At 35.3% G+C, this 21,589-nt stretch overlaps 1 protein-coding gene and 1 non-coding gene across 2 annotated transcripts in view; both read right to left on the minus strand.

Moving 5' to 3' along the window:
- Positions 1–21,589, minus strand: part of LOC135843406 (protein Wnt-7b-like) — a 63,270-nt gene that overhangs the window by 17,368 nt on the left and 24,313 nt on the right. The gene's annotated exons all lie outside the window — the stretch shown is intronic.
- Positions 4,918–4,992, minus strand: TRNAA-GGC (transfer RNA alanine (anticodon GGC)). The gene has a single exon. It is a non-coding gene; the product is annotated as a tRNA-Ala (tRNA).

A 21,589-nucleotide genomic window follows, 5' to 3' on the forward strand; every position in this document is an offset into this window, starting at 1 on the left:
CAGGTAGCTGATCGAGTTGCTTATCCGAGTCATCGCCACTAACGAAGCATCATTAACATCCACCGAATTCGAGAAAACATGATTGACATTCTTCATGTTTGATCCGAAGAGCTTTTTAAATTATTGCTCAATAATTCTTAAATTGGGGAAAGCGTTAAAAATAATGTAAAATAGCGTCATCATCGGTAATAGTTTAATTCGTCGTAAATACCCGTAATTCTTCGACGAATTAAACAATTCCCGATAATGACGCTATTTTACATTATTTTCAACACTTATTACATCTGATCACATCACATCTGATCGATCATCAACATTTTTGGTTCATGATTTTAGGGAGTTCTTGGAAAATTGTGTCACGCAAGCAAACAAAGAAATAAAAATGTTGGCAGAAAATCAAAATTTTCTACAAAAACTTTTGAGATTTTCTGAACAACTTTGTGCCTAAAATTTGATCACCATTTTAAGGCTTTCATAAAAAAGTGCTATGGGACCAATTGAAATGGGTTATGTTATAAGTTTCAACAGGAAATCAAAAATTCCATCAAACCGTTTTTTGGGCGCCTTTGAAGAATTTTCAGCCCAAAATTGGGTCTTGATGGAGGGGGGGAGGAGGGGAATTTCGAAAAAATCGTCACGTGACGTATCAAAATAGGCAACAGTTTTGGCATAATATCAAAAATTTCCATTACAAAACTTTTTGAGCATTTTGGAATAATTTTGAGCCCAAAATTAAATCATAATTTTAGAAGCTGTTGAAAAAAGGTGCCACTCGACTTATATTTTTAAAAATACGAATTTTTCCAAAAATTATGCGATTTGCAAATTTTTAACCACTCTGAACTCTAACAGCGGTCTGTCAATAGCTTCATTTGGGACTGTGCTATTTTTTCTTCGAACCGTAGAATTTTTCCCAAAACAGACTTGGGAGGAGGCTTCTCTTTGAGGGCTTATATCTCCCCTTCAGGGGCACCTCCGGGGCTAAACAAATTTTGAGTAACTTTCAACTCAGAATCAAGGTTTCTGCTGATCTAGAGACCTTTTTTTATACGATCCACCTTAGAGTAGGACATGGCATTAATAAAAATTCAAATTTTATTTTGAAAATCAACCCAGTGAGAAAAAAGAGATGGCAACTTTTCAAATTCCGGTTCGTTTTCGAAAAATTTTCGTTAATTTTTGAATAATACGTACAAGAAAGCCATATTTTTCATGGTTATATTCTCTTCTCGAGCCCTTCTTCGATTTTAACGTTTTCGTTGTACAAATCTGGTGTTCATTTTTCGCGTTCGTCGAAGGGCTTTTTCAAAACAAAATTTAATTTATCTACATTGGTCGGCAGGTACTTATGGTTTTATGGCTGCGTGTAAGTAAGTGCGGAGGAAATGCATCACGTAGCGACGATAGATACCCATTTGCACGAATGTACTCGTACGTATCTGGAAATGAGAGGCGATAATTGATGTTTGACTATGCTAGAATTAGGTGTATAGTGTATAACTTGTAGAGCACGAGCGGCAAGCGCCTCACCGACTGTCTATATGTCTTGTTTGTTTACAATGTATGCTATAATGCAACTGCTGGTCCTAGTAAAAGTTTATATACTATTGACGCTCGCGTTTTATTTAATAGATTCAATCACGCCTCTCACACGTTACCTAGAAGCTAGATGTCTTACATTTTTCCATAGGTATTCCATTTGAATTTTGAAATCATTTACAACCCGATCGCGATGTCTGTCTAACGTCATCTGCCGTTTTAACGCGCACTTATCGCTGTGTTTCTTTTTCTTTCCTCTTGCCAAGTGCCAAAATTTATTATGTCCCGCAATCGTAACTTTTTTATATCTAGAGGAACGTATCCCTGTAAGAGGAGCAGAAAAATTTTGGGCATCGAGATCAAATCAAATACCTTACTTTGTGAAATTGAAACAGCTTTCAATAATATCGACAAATTTCATGCGTTCATATTTTTCTTCAAATTTTCCAGAATTTTTTGGCTCAATTTAACAGAAAAGTACCGAACTTTGATCCAATTGAAATAGAAAGACTTTTGTAATCAATCGAAGGAGATTTCAAGTTGATCTGCAGCTTTCAGCTTTTTCTGGACACTTCAGTCCAGTGAATCAAAAAATCAACTCGAGTGATTCAAAATCTATTTGAGAGACGTGGGTAACATTCTCATTCAAGAGACCAAATTTCAACTCGATTGAAGTCGATCAACTGTATAAATGCCCCCTCCCACCAAGCTCTAATTAATGCTCTCGAAGATTTGAAAGTTGTGCACGCACTCATATGTAGTATAGGTTTACGTAGGCGGTCGCATGCTTCAAGGATTACGATTAGATTCGAAGTGCATACTAGAATGGTTGCAAATGCCGAGCAAATGTCCAACTCTCGAAAACGACAACGACATGTCACCAATGGCAAATGGCAAAAAGAACATGGCGCTTGGAAAATAAGCCGTATTAAATAAATAAGTATAAGTAAGTAAGTAATACGAGTAGAGATGTAAAGTCCCCGCCTTAATTGTGCTTCGTCGAAACCCCGTTTTTTAAAATGTCTGCCTGTCGTCGTCGTTGTTGTTTCGCGTATACTATATAAAAGAAACAAAACAAAACGAAACGAAAAAAAAAAAAGAAAAATTAAACAGAAAGAGGGATACAGAGGAAACCGCGCTAGGTACTCTGGTTGGGATATTAATGCTCTCTTCAATACAAATATGCGAACGTGTAGTAGGTTTAGGTACCCTTACGTAAATTCTGTTCCACCCTTTTAATATTAGAGAAAACAATAGCTAATTTAAAAGAACCGCATCTACGTACACATATACATGCGACAACAAAACGCGTGCTTATTTTCAACGATTTACTCGTATACGTATACTTTGTAAGTACCTACGTATGCCTACAAGTAGGTATGTAATATATACATATACGTATATAAGCCATCGTGTACCGCAACGTACGTACGTACGATAAGTACAAGTACTAGTATGACGAGTATATTATTTATTCGAGTATATGGGACGTTTATGTGTAGCCTATAGGCATTTTTAGACCGTCAAGCTGTGTCGTAATGATATCGTAGGTAATAGGAATCTTGTAAATGTACCAGATTCAGGCACTGGCACTTGTAGCAAATGTTTTCTTTGAGTAAATGTGAAAATTTTTTAAAATTAATAAATAAAATGGCCGTCACAAGAAAATTCATCAAAATATTCATCAAATTCAACGCTAAAAAAAAACACATTTGAAAGCAACATAAAAAATTGATCCATCACAAAAAATAACCTTGGAATCCTCCTCCACACCAGCAAAAAACAAGTCATCAAATTCAACTCTAATAAACGCATTGAGAATCAAACACAAAAACATTTATTTTTTCTACCAAAAAATTGAAATTACCCAAATCGAAAATCAAATTCTAATAACGCATCAAAATCACCGTGGAAAATACCAATCAACATTTTATTATTACAAAACATAAAACAATTATCACGAAAAAATTATAATTTAAAAAAAAATGAAATTAATCACCAAAAAAATGTATTTTAAAATTCATGATACGACAAACATTATTCTAAAATTACCATAAACAAATTCACATTCCTACAAAGTACTAATATGTATGTACGACCCTCAATTTTTGGTGAATCATTCATGAACGAAATGATCAATTTTTTGAAAGAACCATTCGCCAACGAAATGATCAATTCTTCAATTTATGAATCAATTCGTTCGCGAATGAGTCATTTATTTATTGATTTATACGAATAAATTCATTCGCAAATGATTCACTTATACGAATCAATTCGTTCGCGAATGATTCACTTATACGAATCAATTCGTTCGCGAATGATTCACAAAAAAATAATTCAATTCGTTCGTTAATGATTCACCAAAAATTGAGCAAATGAATCGTTTCGGTCGCGAATGAGTCACCCCTACGAATCAATTCGTTCGAGAATGATTCATCACAAATAGAGTAAATGAATCAATTTGTTCGCGAATGATTCACTTATACAAATCAATTCGTTCGCGAATGATTCACTAGAATTGAAAAATTATTCAATTTGTTCATGAATGAATCACTAAAAATTGATCTAATGAATCGATTCGTTTGCGAACGAGACACTTATACAAATCAATTCGTTCGCGAATGATTCACTTATACGAATCAATTCGTTCGCGAATGATTCATAAAAAAATAATTCAATTCGTTCGTTAATGATTCACCAAAAATTGAGCAAATGAATCGATTTGGTCGCGAATGAGTCACTTCTACGAATCAATTCGTTCGAGAATGATTCATCACAAATAGAATAAATGAATCAATTCATTCGCGAACGAGTCACTTATACAAACCGATTCGTTCGCGAACGAGTCACTTATACGAACCGATTCGTTCGCGAACGAGTCACTTAAACGAATCGATTCGTTCGCGAACGAGTCAATTATACGAATCAATTCGTTCGCGAATGATTCACAAAAAATAATTCAATTCGTGTGTTAATGATTCACCAAAAATTGAGCAAATGAATCGATTCGGTCGCGAATGAGTCACTCCTACGAATCAATTCGTTCGAGAATGATTCATCACAAATAGAGTAAATGAATCGATTCGTTCGCGAACGAGTCACTTATACGAACCGATTCGTTCGCGAACGAGTCACTTATACGAACCGATTCGTTCGCGAACGAGTCACTTACACGAATCAATTCGTTCGCGAATGATTCACAAAAAATAATTCAATTCGTTCGTGAATAAATAATAATTCACCAAAAATTGAGCAAATGAATCGATTCGCTCGCGAATGAGTCACTAATACGAATCAATTCAAATAAGAAGAAGTCTCTTTTCTTTTACTGACCTATAATTGACCTGTTTTCTAATGCATCTAACGTACGAAAAATTCGTGCCCAGCCTGGGAATCGAACCCAGGCCCTCCGGATTGCCGGTCCAGCGTGCATTCCACTACACCACTGAGGCAACGAGATTAATCGCCGTTTTAGATGCATTATCAAACAAGGTACGTTTCCGAGACCAGTACAAAGACTAGGTACATCGGAGGTTTTTTGTATGTGCCGAATACACAAATCCTACTAAGTACAGGTAGGCAACCTGCAAGGAAATTACTTTTAGGCCAGGAGATAATTCAAATAAGAAGAAGTCTCTTTTCTTTTACTGACCTATAATTGACCTGTTTTCTAATGCATCTAACGTACGAAAAATTCGTGCCCAGCCTGGGAATCGAACCCAGGCCCTCCGGATTGCCAACCAAAAATAAAGAATTACAGAAAAAAAACAGAACATCGTTAAATTAAAATCGAATGTAGAGTCATTTATTTTACGACTTTTTGACAACTAGGCAAAAAATAATTTTCAGCAGTTTTGCTAAAATGCAATAATTTTTGAAAATTTTTGGTGAAAAGCGAAATTTTAACAAAAAAAAGGGTCCTTCTGGACAATTTTGAAAAAAGTGAGACTTTGTGAAATTTTTGCATTTTTGGCAAACTATACCAATTGAGACTTTTTGTACCTGATTCCATTAGGCCAAAAAAATTAATTTTTAGCCATTTTTGCTAAAGCGAGGATTTTTAAAAATTTGTGGTGAAAGCGACATTTTAACAAAAAAAAGGCTTTATGAACAATTTTGGAAAAAAGAGACTTTTTGGAATTGTCACCATTTTTGATCAAATCATAAAATGCGAGGATTTTTAAAAAGTTTAGGTGAAAAGCAAGACTTTGATAATTTTAGCAAAAAGTAGAATTTTTGAAAATTATTGGCAAAAAGGTGATCATTTTCAGCAATTTTTGACAAAAAAGCTGGAATATTGGGTAATTTTTGAAAAAAAAATTGAAAACCTCTAGTAGGCTACTTTTGGTAAAAAAAAAGAGAATTCTCGTCATAGAGCAAGAGTAGGTAGGACAATTTCAGCAAAGTAGCAATTTTTGAAAATTATTCTCAAAAATTTTTTATTTTTTTCGCCTATTTGCTAATTTTTGCCAATTACTGCTGAAAAAGCGATAAGAATTAGCAAACTTGCTAAAAAGTGAGAATTTTTGTCAATTTTTACGAAATGCAAAATTTTGACAATTTTGATAATTTTAGGAAAATGCAAGATTTTTTTTTCGAATTTTGAAACATTTTTGGATTTTGATCAAAAATTTTATGGCTCATGTTACATTTTTTTAATTGGTTTGTTCGAAGTACATACATACATAAAGTGGAAAAAAAGATCTTCAAAATAAATTTTTCAAATTTTAAAACTGTAGCTTTCGACTTCTGCACAAAAATCTTTATCACAAAAAGTTGAACTTTCACCTTAAAAATTCAGTTTTAAATTTTACAAAATTCACGAAAATTGCAAACCCCGATTTCAAACACCCCTCCCCCTCCAAAAACGTTGAAATTTGTTTTATACCCTTACGGTATTTTCTCGAAAACTGCCAAATTGGGGAATCCTAAAATTTGCTCAAGGTCTCAAAATGATTTGAAACCACCACCAATGGACTCGAGAGGTCAAAAATATGGTATCTACAAACTTAATTTCAGCCTTTTTACCTTAATTTGATCGAATTTAAATTTTTTTCGTGAGAAAAAGAAAATGAATTTCGGCATCGAGGATTCGCCTCTTTGGATTCCTCTTCATTCGATCAAAAAAAATTTCTGCCACTTACTTTGGCACATCCCTCTCCCAAAAAAAATCCATAATATTTACGAGTTTTCGATTTCATTCTAAAAACAATCTAGAAGGCTACCTAACTCAAAACAGATAAATGACACATTGGCAAAAAGAATAGCAAAATTGCGAGTTGTTTTACGTTCCAATGCTGAGAAATAATATGCAGCCTATGTGACCTTTTTGGTACGCTTTGATAGACTATTTCCAAATAAGGTAAAACTATTCAATTCATCTGCAAACAATACGAAGTACTCTCATAAAATTAGCAAACCAATTGCCCATGTTGCTTGTCTACCTTGCTCGCAACAAAGTTAAAAGTATACTGCCGCACTTAAAGCTTTAATATCGTTTCTGTATCCGGCTTTTTCTGTCGTTGTCGGACCGCGGCGCGGATCTGGCGTTCGTCTCGCAAGCCAAGCAAAAGCAAAAGGAGAGAGAAATTGCGAAGATTACGAAAGACAGATCTTGAATAACGGTACGGTGAGCTGCTGCGCTTTCGTACGATACATACTACGAGTCTACGAGTACCAATAATAGCCGAGTTTTACAACTTCCTGCGGATTTATCTATAATGAATTTTCAATACTAATCCGACAATGTATTGCATATGTAAAGGTACCTGCCAGAATGGTGCATAATGTATAGGTACCTACCTACCTACTTATTCCTCCCTCGTGCATTCGTAATTTTGTGGCAAACTGGCAATTTAAATAATAGAGCGAATATTTTTACCAATTTTCTCACGTGATGCTGACGTAGCCAATCATAAAAAGGTTTTTTTTTCGTTCTTACAAGTCGCGAACACCTCCCGAACTGAGCCAGTTCCAAACTCCAGTCACTTATCCAGATATTTTCTACTTTCTATTTTTGAATTTAATTTTTTTGTTTTTCAGCTCTTCGGTATATTCAGTTACATATTTACTCTTCTATTTACTCAAGGTGTTACCTATTAAGATACGAATGGCCTTGCTGCGTCATTCAGCCGCAAAGGGGAAGAAGCATTTTAAAAAACAAAACCAAGTGTTGGACTGATTATAGCATACTCTACGCAGATTGCATACTTATGGTGTGTAATGTACACAGTACACACTGTATGAATGTGATCTTTAAGTGTACCTGTAGGCTCTGTGTTGGTAGGCGTTGATAGGTGATAATTGTTCAACATTTACTTGGTAGACATCTAGTCTAGGTACGACGTATACTACTCGTATAATGCGACTGTGTCAGTCTATGTACATAAAACATTGGTATGGTAAGTATACATAAATACGCAAATGCAACTATGTATAATACATATTTAGGTAATTTATTTATTTGTATTAGGTACTTCTCACGGGAGGTCTGGCGTTGAATGACTGAACTTGAAAATCGCTGTATATTTTTGTAAATGATTGCGAAATCGCTGGTTTTCCCATAGAAATGCTGCACGAAGTGCGATGATCTCGGATTACTGGTGGGTCTGGGAATCACTCGACATATCCGGATCTGATTTTTCGAAGCTCGAATTTTTGGGAAGAACGCGGCCATATTTGGCAAATTGAGAGTTTGAAAATCAGTAATTTTTTTAGAGGATGGACAATTGGACATTTTTCAACGATAATGTACTCGATGGTTTTGAAATAGAGTTCAATTTAGCGATTTGCAAATTTTCAACCGTTCAGCAGTAGAGCACTAAAAATGGTTTTGAACAGAAGGAGACCTTTAGGAAATGGTTAGGCAAAAAAGCAAGATTTTTAATCAATTTGGGAAAAACGTACTGGTAAAAAGACACATTTTGGCGAAAACAGTTTTGGTGCCCAACCCACCCAGAATGTCCACTCATTTCTGGAAATGATTTTCTCTGACTTTTCCAGGTTTTCCAGACCAATTTCTCAAATTTTCCAGATTCTCAAAAAATGAATTACACACGTTAATGGGAGGGGGGTGTCAAATCATTAGTAGATCTACAGTTGTTGTGACCTTTTTTTTTCAAGCATGACTGTGTGCTCAATAGGGTAGTGGAAAAACTCAAGATTTTAACGTGCTGAGCTCAAAATTTTTTTTTAATTTTTATTTGAACCCTCAAACATTTTTCATTGGAACTTGAAACGAATGATGAACTGGACAGAATACCTACTAAACTGAACTGAATGCTGAAATTTTATTTTATTTTATGTTTTTATTAATTCATTCTTTCATTCAATCTTTCTGTCTTTCCATCCTTCCGCCCTACTGAAAAAATACCCACAGTTTTTAAAATATCATAGCCCGTGTGGCCGCGTAGCACAAGCGATGCCAAAGTCGATGGAAAAGATGAGATCTCTAATCCGTCACTTGTCGACGCGACATTTGTTGACACCAATGTCGATAAATGATGAGTGAGAAGTTGATATCAAAATTAACTGTTGTCTCCCTTCATTTTTTGTCTCGACAAGGTATTGACATTGGTGTCATTTTTTTGAGTCTAAAAGAAGCAAATTTTGATTAAAAATGTGTGAAATGTGCCCAAAACTCTTTTTTTGATTCAAGTAAAATTATTCTCAAAAATATTTTACCCTAAAAAAAATTTTTGAAAGAAAAAAGTTGCCTTGGGTAGGGATTGAACCTGGGTTGCCACACACTTCTGTCACGTTCTTCAACCACTAGACCATTGTCGCTGTTGAGTGGAGAGGCCTTAAAAGAATATCCAGTCCATCTTATTCTGGACTTGGAAAATTTTTCTTATTGTATTGTCGACTTAGACATCGACAGATGAGTCGGCAATACTTCAAAATTTCTAAAAATATTTTATAGATCCTGTAATAAACATCAACTTCCTCACCAATATTAACCAGATCAGAGATGGGGCGATTCAAATCGCGGAAATGAATCACGGATCAATTTTGAATGCGATTCAGAATCGGATTCACTTGAAAAGTGAATCGCTAATTTTGAATCAGATTCAGTTTTCTGGGCGAATCGCGTCATTTGAATCCGATTCATTTTTTTTTGAATCGCCCCATCTCTGAACCAGATGGTTAATGTCGATTACATGATCTACAGAAGTATCTACTTGATGATGACATTTTGTAGATACTTTATTTTTGTAGACCCTATAATCAATATTGAAATTCAGGTTGTCTTGCTGTTGCCAAAGTTGATGACAATTATTAGATCGACAAAAGAAACTATATATGTAAGATCAAAATTTTGTAGATGCTTTTGTCGATCTTATAGTCGACATCATCTTCAGATCAACAACATGGCCTGAATTTTGATATCGATCATCGGTCCACAAAGGTATCTACAATATATCAAAATCTTGCACATGACTGTAGATACAAATGTAGACAGCAATGACGACCGTCGACCATCAGCATTTTTATCATAGTTTTTGAAAATAGTGTCAATTTTTAATCAATTACCTTAAACATAGTCAGATTGACCCCTTTGTGGGTAATGTTCCAACTTTTTTCAATCAACAATCATGTAAAATCATGTTGATACGTCTTTTGTAGAGGCCACAGACGATCTCATCAGTGCTACATGGGAGGTTATCAAATGGTTAACCAGGTAAACCATTTACCATACCTATGATGAAAAGTCTTTTTGTCTTTTCATCTTTTTGTCTTTTTGTCTTTTTGTCTTATGGTCTTTTTGTCTTTTCATCTATTAGGTACTGTCAGGCAGGGTCACTTTGATAAAAAAAAAATGTTTTCTGTTCTGTATGGCGTAGAAAGATGTTTTCAAAAAAATTGCACCACTCAGTGTGTAAAGTACGTCAAAACGCACCAAATGACCTTTTTGTTTTTTTTGTGCCTCAAAATTGCCCTCAAAGGCCGTATCAAAGTCACCCACAAGATGGGGTCACTTTGATAGGGGTAAGGTGCACCGGGGCAAGTCAGAATGATTTTTCGCAATTTCAACTTTGACCAGCTGTTACTCCTCTTCTAATGAACCAATATGGATCAAATTTATTATGTAGGTTCCCATAAGGGTTCTTAACCTATGGTAAAAATTTGAGCGCGATTGACACAGTAGCTTTCGCCCAGTGGAATAAAATATAAACTGTCCTGACTTACCCCAATTGGGGGAAGTCAGAACAGGCTAAACTTTGCAGAGGCGTAGATCACAAACGAAGCGTCCTAGAAAAATTGCAAAAAAACAAAATTGTAGAGAATTTAATTCTCTTTGAGATCACTCTCATCAGATTTTCACTAGGACGCACGGTTCGTCCGCTATATGCGAAAAACTAAGAAATAGAAAGTCTGTATTTTAGACCAAATTCAAAATAAGTTCAAAACAACAACAAAATACAATTGAACCAAAGACATCTAAAATGAAACTGAATCGCGAAAATTTTTATGCCGTGATGAAGTAGGGGTAGTACCCTCAAGTCACCTTTAGTGGCACTTCGCCAGATATAAACCTCTAGGCGCTAGAGCAAGTTTTCTAACTTACCCCGAATTCCAACTTCCCCTGGTGCACCTTACTTTTTTTTTTCAAAAAATGATTTCTCATCACGTTTAGACCTACCATACAAAATTTCATCAATTTTGGCCGAGAGGAAGTCATCATATTATTGAAAAAGCGATAAAAGCCCCTGTATTTCCTCAATTTTTTATAAAATTCAGTTTTTTAACAAAATTTTTAGATATTCAATAAAATACCTTTGCGACCTATCAAAATGGGATGAAATTTCACACTGAATCCGAAAATGGCATTGATTTTCACTTTAGTCTCAAAACTTAAATTTTTAGCCTCAAAAATGAAAAATCGATAACATCCTCACTGAGAACAATGAGCCAAGGATCGGAGGCACCTCAACCTAGAAACTCGAAATTTTTGGAGATATTTCCCAAGGAGTGTAGCTTTATGGTAGACTATCAGCCAATGTTCTATTACATATCTGAAAATACTATAACATCAACTTTTGTTGAGTGATGAAAAATCTTGAAAAATTACCACTTTCAAAAAACTCGATTAAAAGCAGGGACAAAAATAATTATTTACCAACTCAACACTGTTATTGTATCAATTCAACATAATTGTAACCACTTCGCTTGAAAAAAAAATGTAATTCGACGTTTTACTTGCTCCACAGATCAAAACGTACAGAAAAATAAGCGCTATCAAAGTCACCTCGCAAAATCAAAGCGACCCCGCCTGACGGTAGTCTATTTGTCTATTCATCTGTTTGTCTTTTTGTCTTTTCATATTTTCGTCTTTTCATCTTTTTGTCTTCTCGTCTTTTCGTCTTTTTGTCTTTTCCTCTTTTCATCTTTATGTCATTTTGTCTTTTTGTCTTTTTGCCTTTTCGTATTTCTTTTCTTATTTTGCAGGACATTTTGGCAATTCCTTTTTCCAATTTTTGTGTACAAAATATTTGGCAACTTTTTGATTGAAAAAAGGCGATTTCTGGCAATGAATACAGAATACAAGACTTTTGACAATTTTAGCAAAAGAAAAGTTTTTTTCTAGCAATTTCTTGGAAAAAACGACACATTAGAACTGTTATTGGAAAAGAGTGTGAGTTTTCGGATGCAAAAAACAACACAATTCTTAGCACTTTTTTCTCAAAATTAAAGAAAAAATTCTTGACAATTTACGCTAAAAGAGACTTTTTACTATTTTTGACAGAAAATGAGACTTCCACAATAATTTCAGTAAAAGGCAGGGCTTCTTGACCAGTTTTATCAAAAAAGCGAAACATTTTAGCGCTAAAGAGCAAAGAGCAAGATTTATTAATGATACTCATAACTTGTAAGTTGATAAAATGGAAAACTTCAACAATTTTTGCAAAAAACAAGACTTGCTGGGAATTTGGCTATTTATGACAAAACCGATCAGCGAAAAAATTGCCGGGTCATTCCATGTCAACTCAACCAACGTTTTTGGGTCACATCCTTCGATTTCGCTCAATTTTTTTTTACAATATCTACCCACTCAGTAAGTAAGAAAGCCGCAATCAGTTTGGTCCTGGCCCCCAGGGGGCGGGTGGGGGGCTTCCATTATTTTCACATTGTCTCGAGTTACCCAACTTCAGCAGCCCATTCTTCCAAAACTATGATACTTTGATCAAAACTGATTTCACAGTTCGAAAGGGCATTGAATTTTGAACTTTTTAAGTATTTTGAAATTTTCAAAAGTTGAAAGTTGAACTTTCAATTTGAAAGTTCTAATTTCAAAATGGCGCTGTAAGCGGGAGCTACCATTTAAAATTTTGAAAAAGTTTCCATAGATGTGCATTTTGATACTTTTTCGAAATATTTAGGTTTCGAGATGGCACTCGTTGACGGAGGGGGAGCACCCCCACCCCCAATTTTGGGTGAAACTTTCAAAAGAAAATGTGGGGCATGTAATATATCGAATTGTATGTTTTCGGTGACGCTGAACACGAATATGACGTCAGATTTTTGATTGGACCCCATCCACGGCCCCCGGCACCTCCCGAAAAGGGGTAAAAATTCCAATGAAGTGTTTTGTTCGTGCGACACATGAAATAGTATGTTTTTTGTAACGCGGAATACGAATATGACGTCAGATTTTCGATTGGACCCTATCCACGGCCCCCAGCACCTCCTCAAGGGGGGTTAAAGTCAAAAAAATGGTTTGATTCGTGTGACACATAAAATAGTATGTTTTAGATATCGCTGAACACGAATATATCCATCGTTTTTTAAATTGACTTCACCCATGGCCCCCAAGACTTTCCACATTAGGTAAAAGTCCAAAAAATTTTTTGGGGCCGTGGATGGGGTCCAATCGAAAATCTGACGTCATATTCGTATTCAGCGTTACAAAAAACATACTATTTCATGTGTCGCACGAAAAAAACACTTTTTTGAATTTTTACCCCTTTTGGGGAGGTGCCGGGGGCCGTGGATGGGGTCCAATCAAAAATCTGGCGTCATGTTCGTGTTCAGCGTTGCCGAAAACATATAATTCGATATATCACATGCCCCAGATTTTCTTTCGAAAGTTTCACCCAAAATTGGGGGTGGAGGTGCTCCCCCTCCGTCAACGAGTACCATCTAGAAACCTAAATATTTCGAAAAAGTATCAAAATGTACATCTATGGAAATTTTTTCAAAATTTTAAATGGTAGCTCCCGCTTACAGCGCCATTTTGAAATTTGAACTTTCAAATTGAAAGTTCAACTTTCAACTTTTGAAAATTTCAAAATACTTAAAAAGTTCAAAATTCAATGCCCTTTCGAACTGTGAAATCAGTTTTGATCAAAGTATCATAGTTTTGGAGGAATGGGCTGCTGAAGTTGAGTAACTCGAGACAATGTAAAAATAATGGAAGCCCCCCACCCGCCTCCTGAGGGGGCTGGGACCAAACTGATTGCGGCTTTCTTACTTACTGGGTGGGTAGATATTGTAAAAAAAAATTTGAGCGAAATCGAAAGACATGACTTTCATAATCGCCTTTTTAGTGTGCGTAGCACACTATTGGTTTCGCTTTGAGAAATGAAATTTCATTGTAACTGAATGTTCTCTTAAGCTATCCAACCATTTTTTGTACCTATTGGACACCATTTGAGAATCATTAAGACGGAGGGTATAGATGTATTTCCATTCAATTCGGATCGAGTTCATTATTTTAATGCATAAATTCCTAAAAAATGGTAAAGGGGACTTATAAACCACCTGCCGCTCATTGTACCCTGCTATACCCCCAGCCATCATCACTTTATAAACAGCTGCGTTGCATTGTACCCTGTTACACCCCCAGTCTGCCAGCTGTGTATTTCAAGTGGGAGTGGCTTGGTGGGGCGTTTCCCTCCAATGTATTTGGTTACCTCTGGCAGTAAAACAAATTGGCAGTTCATTTTATGTGAAACTCTTGTGAAGTATACATCATTCTAGTTTATGGTTTGCTTCTGTTAAGAATAGTGTTACCTATATTGTTCTTGTGTTGATTTAATGGTTGCAGCTTTGCAGTTAAAATAAACAGGTAATTATTACATCATCATTATTGTTTTTATTATTATCATTTTTTTAATTTCTGTTTTTTTAGGCTAGTTCAAATTCCTAATCTGGTGTTATTATTATTTTTTTTTTGAAATTTTTGATTTTTGTTTTTTTTAGACTAGTTTAAGTTGAGTTTCTAATTTGGTGTTTTTTTAATTCAAATCTATTATTTTTTTTTTTAATTTCAATTTTTGTTTTTTTCAGACTAGTTTAAATTGAGTTTCTAATCTGGTGCTTTTCTATTTTAAATCTATAATTTTTTTTTTGAAATTTTAATTTTTGTTTTTTTCAGGCTAGTTTAAATTGAGTTTCTAATCTAATCTGGTGTTATTATTTATTTTTTTTTGTAATTTTTTTGTTTTTGTTTTTGTTTAGACTAGTTCAAATTGACTTTCTAATTTGGTACTTTTTTAATTCAAATCTATTATTTTTTTTTTGTAATTTTTTTGTTTTTGTTTTTGTTTAGACTAGTTCAAATTGACTTTCTAATTTGGTGAATCTATAATTTTTTTTTTGAAATTTTAATTTTTGTTTTTTTCAGGCTAGTTTAAATTAAGTTTCTAATCTAATCTGGTGTTATTATTTATTTTTTTTTTGTAATTTTTTTGTTTTTGTTTTTGTTTAGACTAGTTCAAATTGACTTTCTAATTTGGTGCTTTTTAAATTCAAATCTATTATTTTTTTTTTGAAATTTCAATTTTTGTTTTTTTCAGACTAGTTCAAATTGAGTTTCTAATCTGGTGCTTTTTTAATTCAAATCTATAATTTTTTTTTTTGAAATTTTAATTTTTGTTTTTTTCAGGCTAGTTTAAATTGAGTTTCTAATCTAATCTGGTGTTATTATTTATTTTTTTTTTTTAATTTTTGTTTTTGTTTTTTTTTTAGACTAGTTCAAATTGAGTTTCTAATCTGGTGCTTTTTTTTAATACATAGGGACAAATGAAGCCAACAAGTAGTGGCATACCTAATTGAAGCTAATAAGTAGTGGCAATGTGGAGGCAAAATTAAAGTCAATACATAGGGACAAATGAAGCCAACAAGTAGTGGCATACCTAATTGGAAGCCAATAAGTAGTGGCAATGTTGAGGCAAAATTAAAGTCAATACATAGGGACAAATGAAGCCAACAAGTAGTGGCATACCTAATTGAAGCTAATAAGTAGCGGCAATGTTGAGGCAAAATTAAAGTCAATACATAGGGACAAATGAAGCCAACAAGTAGTGGCATACCTAATTGAAGCTAATAAGTAGTGGCAATGTTGAGGCAAAATTAAAGTCAATACATAGGGACAAATGAAGCCAACAAGTAGTGGCATACCTAATTGAAGCTAATAAGTAGCGGCAATGTTGAGGCAAAATTAAAGTCAATACATAGGGACAAATGAAGCCAACAAGTAGTGGCATACCTAATTGAAGCTAATAAGTAGCGGCAATGTTGAGGCAAAATTAAAGTCAATACATAGGGACAAATGAAGCCAACAAGTAGTGGCATACCTAATTGAAGCTAATAAGTAATGGCAATGTTGAGGCAAAATTAAAGTCAATACATAGGGACAAATGAAGCCAACAAGTAGTGGCATACCTAATTGAAGCTAATAAGTAGCGGCAATGTTGAGGCAAAATTAAAGTCAATACATAGGGATAAATGAAGCCAACAAGTAGTGGCATACCTAATTGAAGCTAATAAGTAGCGGCAATGTTGAGGCAAAATTAAAGTCAATACATAGGGACAAATGAAGCCAACAAGTAGTGGCATACCTAATTGAAGCTAATAAGTAGTGGCAATGTTGAGGCAAAATTAAAGTCAATACATAGGGACAAATGAAGCCAACAAGTAGTGGCATACCTAATTGAAGCTAATAAGTAGCGGCAATGTTGAGGCAAAATTAAAGTCAATACATAGGGATAAATGAAGCCAACAAGTAGTGGCATACCTAATTGAAGCCAATAAGTAGTGGCAATGTTGAGGCAAAATTAAAGTCAATACATAGGGACAAATAAAGCCAACAAGTAGTGGCATACCTAATTGAAGCCAATAAGTAGTGGCAATGTTGAGGCAAAATTAAAGTCAATACATAGGGACAAATGAAGCCAACAAGTAGTGGCATACCTAATTGAAGCCAATAAGTAGTGGCAATGTGGAGGCAAAATTAAAGTCAATACATAGGGACAAATGAAGCCAACAAGTAGTGGCATACCTAATTGAAACCAATAAGTAGTGGCAGGTCAAGCCTATATATGGAGGCCAAATTAATGTCAATATATAGGGACACTTTTTATTTTCATTTTATTTGTTTTTTATTATTTTTTTAAGTTGATTACTAAATTTTTTTTTCTTTAAAAATTGTCCAAAAATCTTATTTCTGTTTTTTGCTAAAATTTTATTCTTGCATTGAAGAATGAACATGAAATTATTGTTCCTAGTACTAGCTTCTTTGCTAATATATTTTACTAAATTTTTGTTTGTGTTTAGAATGCAAAGGTTGTTTTTTTCTGTTTATAATTTTTGTTTTTCATATTTTATTCAGTTTTCACAAATAACATATGTATTTACTTTTGTTTACATTTAGCATTAAATAATTATTCTGATTTTTGTTTTCACATCTTATTCAGTATTTACAAGTACCTATATGATTATTTTTTGTAAACTATCAGTTAAAACTGTACAACTGTATACAGCTACGCACACTTTGCAGCTAAGCTGTGCTTAGCTGTCTAGTTTTGGTTGAGTTGACATGGAAGGACCCCTGAGCAAAGCGAAGGTAAATTTTTTCATTACGAGAAATGGAAAAATCTGTTTGAAGTAGCCTTTCACAAAATTCCCTGACTTTCCAGACTGACCAAATTCCCTGGCATTTCCAAGTTTTCCAGGCTTGTGGACACCCTGCCTTCAATCCGAAGCTATGGTGGTTCAAAGTTTTCTTTTGTCAATTTCACCACCACCACTGTGATAACAATTTTTGAAAAAAATCGTGTTGAAAGGCCCATGCTTACCCTACACATTCCGCGTGGTACCAGAATTCCCCCCTCCCCCCACTACTCATGGATATCGGTTTTTCCCGCATTTTTTGTGTATACTGCCCAAGGGAGGTGAGCTGACGAGCGGAAATTTCGCTCGAAAATATTTTTTGGAGGTACCCAACAATAATTCATCATAATTTTACAAATCTGGGAACCGGGTCATTTCGCCTATTTTACCTGGGAATACCCTTTAAACCAAAATCGATCGAAGGAATCACAACGAGGGCTAATTCGAGTTTATAGATGCTAAATTTCACTTCCACTCATTTTATAAAAATTTTTTATAGGTAGGTAGGCCTAATTGAAAAATCCAAAAATCCACTGTAGGCTCTTGAACAGTTGAAAACCACCACCAGTCGATAAGAGGGGGAGGGGGTTACTTCTATCCATTGGCATACCTTCTTCGTTATGATAAAGGAGAAAGAAGGTTCCAATTGGCAATTTAGGTAATCAGAAATTCTACAGTGTAAACATGAACCAGAAGACGTTATCATTTTTATTTGCGGTCTAGCCATCGAATTTCGCATGATTGTTGGTTTCACTCGTTGCTGTAAGTAGCTGTACCGCTGAATGGGATATTCGTCGGTTGTAAAAGCAACTGAAATGGAAAGACCGACTTGAGGCGGGCAGAGGACGCCCCGATCGCGAATCGCCGAGATCGTTGTACATGAAGGGATTTTGAAAGATGATAATGCTTACATTCTTGTTCGGTACTCGTATCTATAAACCAAGTGAAGTAGGGAATTGTTGCGACGACGACGGATGCTGTAGCAATGGCAATATACTCGTATCAGAGTGTACATGTATACGAATAAAAATGGCAGATAAAGTTGCGGTGGAAAAGGTCAATAAAACGTTTACGATTTCGATAGACGCGCGAGTGAAAAAGCTTTTCATTTGAGTCGTTAATCCGATTTAGTTAAACTTTTACTAGGTCGAATATAAAAGACGTCTTTATAGTTTTTAATATCAACTCGGCCAGCCATAAGCTTCTTTTTGTTTGCTAATAAGAGGCTACGGCGGGCGCGTAAATCGAAACCGCTGTAAAAAAAAAAAAAAAAAGTCCATAATACCGGTTTTAGATTCAGCCAGTAAAGTCTTTTACCTACCAACGAGGAGAATACTGCCATATACGCGCACAGTATATTGTTTAGAACTTTAACGCACGCCGTAAATAACGCATAGGCCTAAATTCCGTCATCTAAGTACCAGCTGACGAGAGATAAAACCGCTTTTATGTCCTAAAAGAAGTATAGACCCACCGCTCCGCCGCCGCTCCACCGACGCTCAGCGTCCCAAGACTACGACTGTATACTATAAAGGTTCCTTTCCGTTCCTTTCCTTCTTCCTCTTGTTGTTGTATTCATTTAACAAAACGCTGTGCAAGAGATTAAAGAAAGCTTGCCGAACATTGGATCAGAGGTAATAAAAATGTTTTTTAAGAGTTTCTTAAACCCGCGGACGCGGGCTCGGGCTCGGGCTCGAGCTCTTACCTCATCCCGATACCGGCGGCGCAGCATCTTCCAAGATGACGATTGCGACTTGGGATTTCGCCGAGTCGAGTGGAGCTGGAGCGCCATCGCCAACTCCGGCGTCCGCTTCCTTCCTGACTTCCTATAGTTTGCCTTGTCGATGTCGTTGTGGTCGTGTTGCATATTTCTAATGATACGAGCGTCGTCGTCGTGCCATATTTTATGAGTACCTGGCTGATATGGCTGAAGAGATGGGCTTTCAGTTTGTTTATATACGTAGGTAGCTGTTCTAGATGAAGAGAAAATTTCGAATTTTTATACGGCGTTCTCCTCAAATTAGTTTGATTTTGTGAGGAAATAAGGCCTTTAAATGTTCAACAGATCAATTGATGTGTACTTAGGTGCAAATACTGGATCTTGATTGGATCCGAACAAATCAAATCTGATCAAAACTTTGATCTGATTAGAGCTTTCCAGATCAAATTGGATCCGGGGAACGTCCGGATCAGACCAGATTAAATCTAATTTGACTGAAGTTCTATCATTGGATCTGATAAGGTTTCAATAGACCATAAGACCAATCAAACTTTGATCTGATTGCATAGCGTTAGATTCAGTCTGATCATTCCGATCAGATTGAAACGGGTTTCCTGATCTATCGGATCTGATCAGGGCTGAACAGATCTAATCCAGTCAACACTTTTATGTGATAAAATGTGCTAAAATTGAATTGGATCCAAGGCATGTTCGAATCAGACCAAACCAGTCTGATACGATCAAATTCAATCTAGTGAATTTGACATCTAATCAAACAGGTAGGTATGATCAGATCTGGTTAGATCCGATCAGAATTCCTCTTGCTGCATCACAAGAAAAAAAAATTGTGGGATTTTGAGCAAATTCAGTACAGACCAGTTTTTTTGCCAGTAATTGCCAAAAAGTCCTTTTTGCTAAAATTGTCAAAGTCTCAATTGCATTCCATTATTACTTACTCGCACATTTTTTTGAACATTCTTTCTGTTTTTTTTGTGATTTTTTTTCTACATTAAAATGTTTTGCTCTCATCTTGTAACTTTTTTGGACCCTTTTTGGTCACTTTTTGAAATCAAATAGGTGATTCCGAACTGGTAGAAATCGATTTTTAAGAAAAATGGTGTGAACTTAATCGGTCAAGTAGATCATTCTTAATCCGGAAAAACGACAATAGAAATAATCGCCACCCCCCCCCCCTCCAATCCTCTCAGACTGCTTTTCTGTTAAAATGAAGAAAGCACACTTGCCAAAAAAAAGTTGCCCTTACTAACAAAATGGCTCCCATTTGAAGAGCTGAAATTGCAGACTTTGCTTTCCAACGTATTAAAACTTGCTCGAAATCTTTTGAACTGAACAGAGCTAAATCGAAAGAGCATGAAAAAATTTATCACCAGCCAAAATTTCAAGAGCTAAAGTGTATTTTTTGATTTTCGGTGAATTTTTGAAAATCAAATTTAAGCCAAAAATGAGAAAAAAATCAAAATTTTACCAAATTGACCTATAAAGTTGAAATTTGAGATATACCATAAATTGGACCTGTTAAATCGATTGGAAACAGTTTCAAATCATTTTGAGCAGTTCTGGAGCCTCCAGCAGATTTTTGAAACTTGAAATAACCACAAAATTTCATCAAATGCAAGTTGGAAATTCGAAATTCACGCAACAGTACCAACTTGAGCAGTAACATGCTATTAAGTCGATTGTTGGTGTGTTCGAGTCATTTTGGAGCCTCCAGTGACTTTTTGAAAATTCTTGGAACCTCCAGTAGAGTTTTAAAACTCGAAATTTCCACAAAATGTCATTAAAATGTGATTGTAAAGCCGAAATTTACCCTGCAAAATAATTTCAAAACGCTTTAAAGTCGACTGTAGGTGAATTACAGGTCGTTTTGGAGCCTCCAGCAGATTTTCGAAACTTAAAATAACACAAAATTTCATCAAATGAAGTTGGAAATCCGAAATTCACGCAGCAGTACCAACTTGAACATGCTATTAAGTCGGCTGTTGGTGTGTTTAAGTCATTTTGGAGCCTCCAGTGACTTTTTGAAAATTCTTGAAGCCTCCAGTGGAGTTTTCAAGCTTGAAATTTCCACAAAATTTCATGGGGAGTTATGAAGACGAAATTCTTTTTGCAAGCTAATTTCAATACGCTATGAAGTTGACTGCAGGTAGATTTAAAGTTGTTTTGGAGCCTCCAGCGACTTTTTGGAAACTACTGGAGCCTCCTGCAGATTTTTGAAACTCGAAATTTCCGCAAAATTGTATCCGGAGTTATGAAACTGAAATTCACTCCGCAAATTAATTTCTATACGCTATGAAGTGGACTGCAGGTGGATTTCAAGTCGTTCTGGAGCCTCCAGCGACTTTTTGGAAACTACTGGTGCCTCCAGTAGATTTTTGAAACTTGAACGGGAGTTATATAAAGCCGAAATTCACTTCG

The sequence above is a fragment of the Planococcus citri genome, chromosome 4, assembly GCF_950023065.1.
Source record: "Planococcus citri chromosome 4, ihPlaCitr1.1, whole genome shotgun sequence".
NCBI lineage: Eukaryota > Metazoa > Arthropoda > Insecta > Hemiptera > Pseudococcidae > Planococcus > Planococcus citri.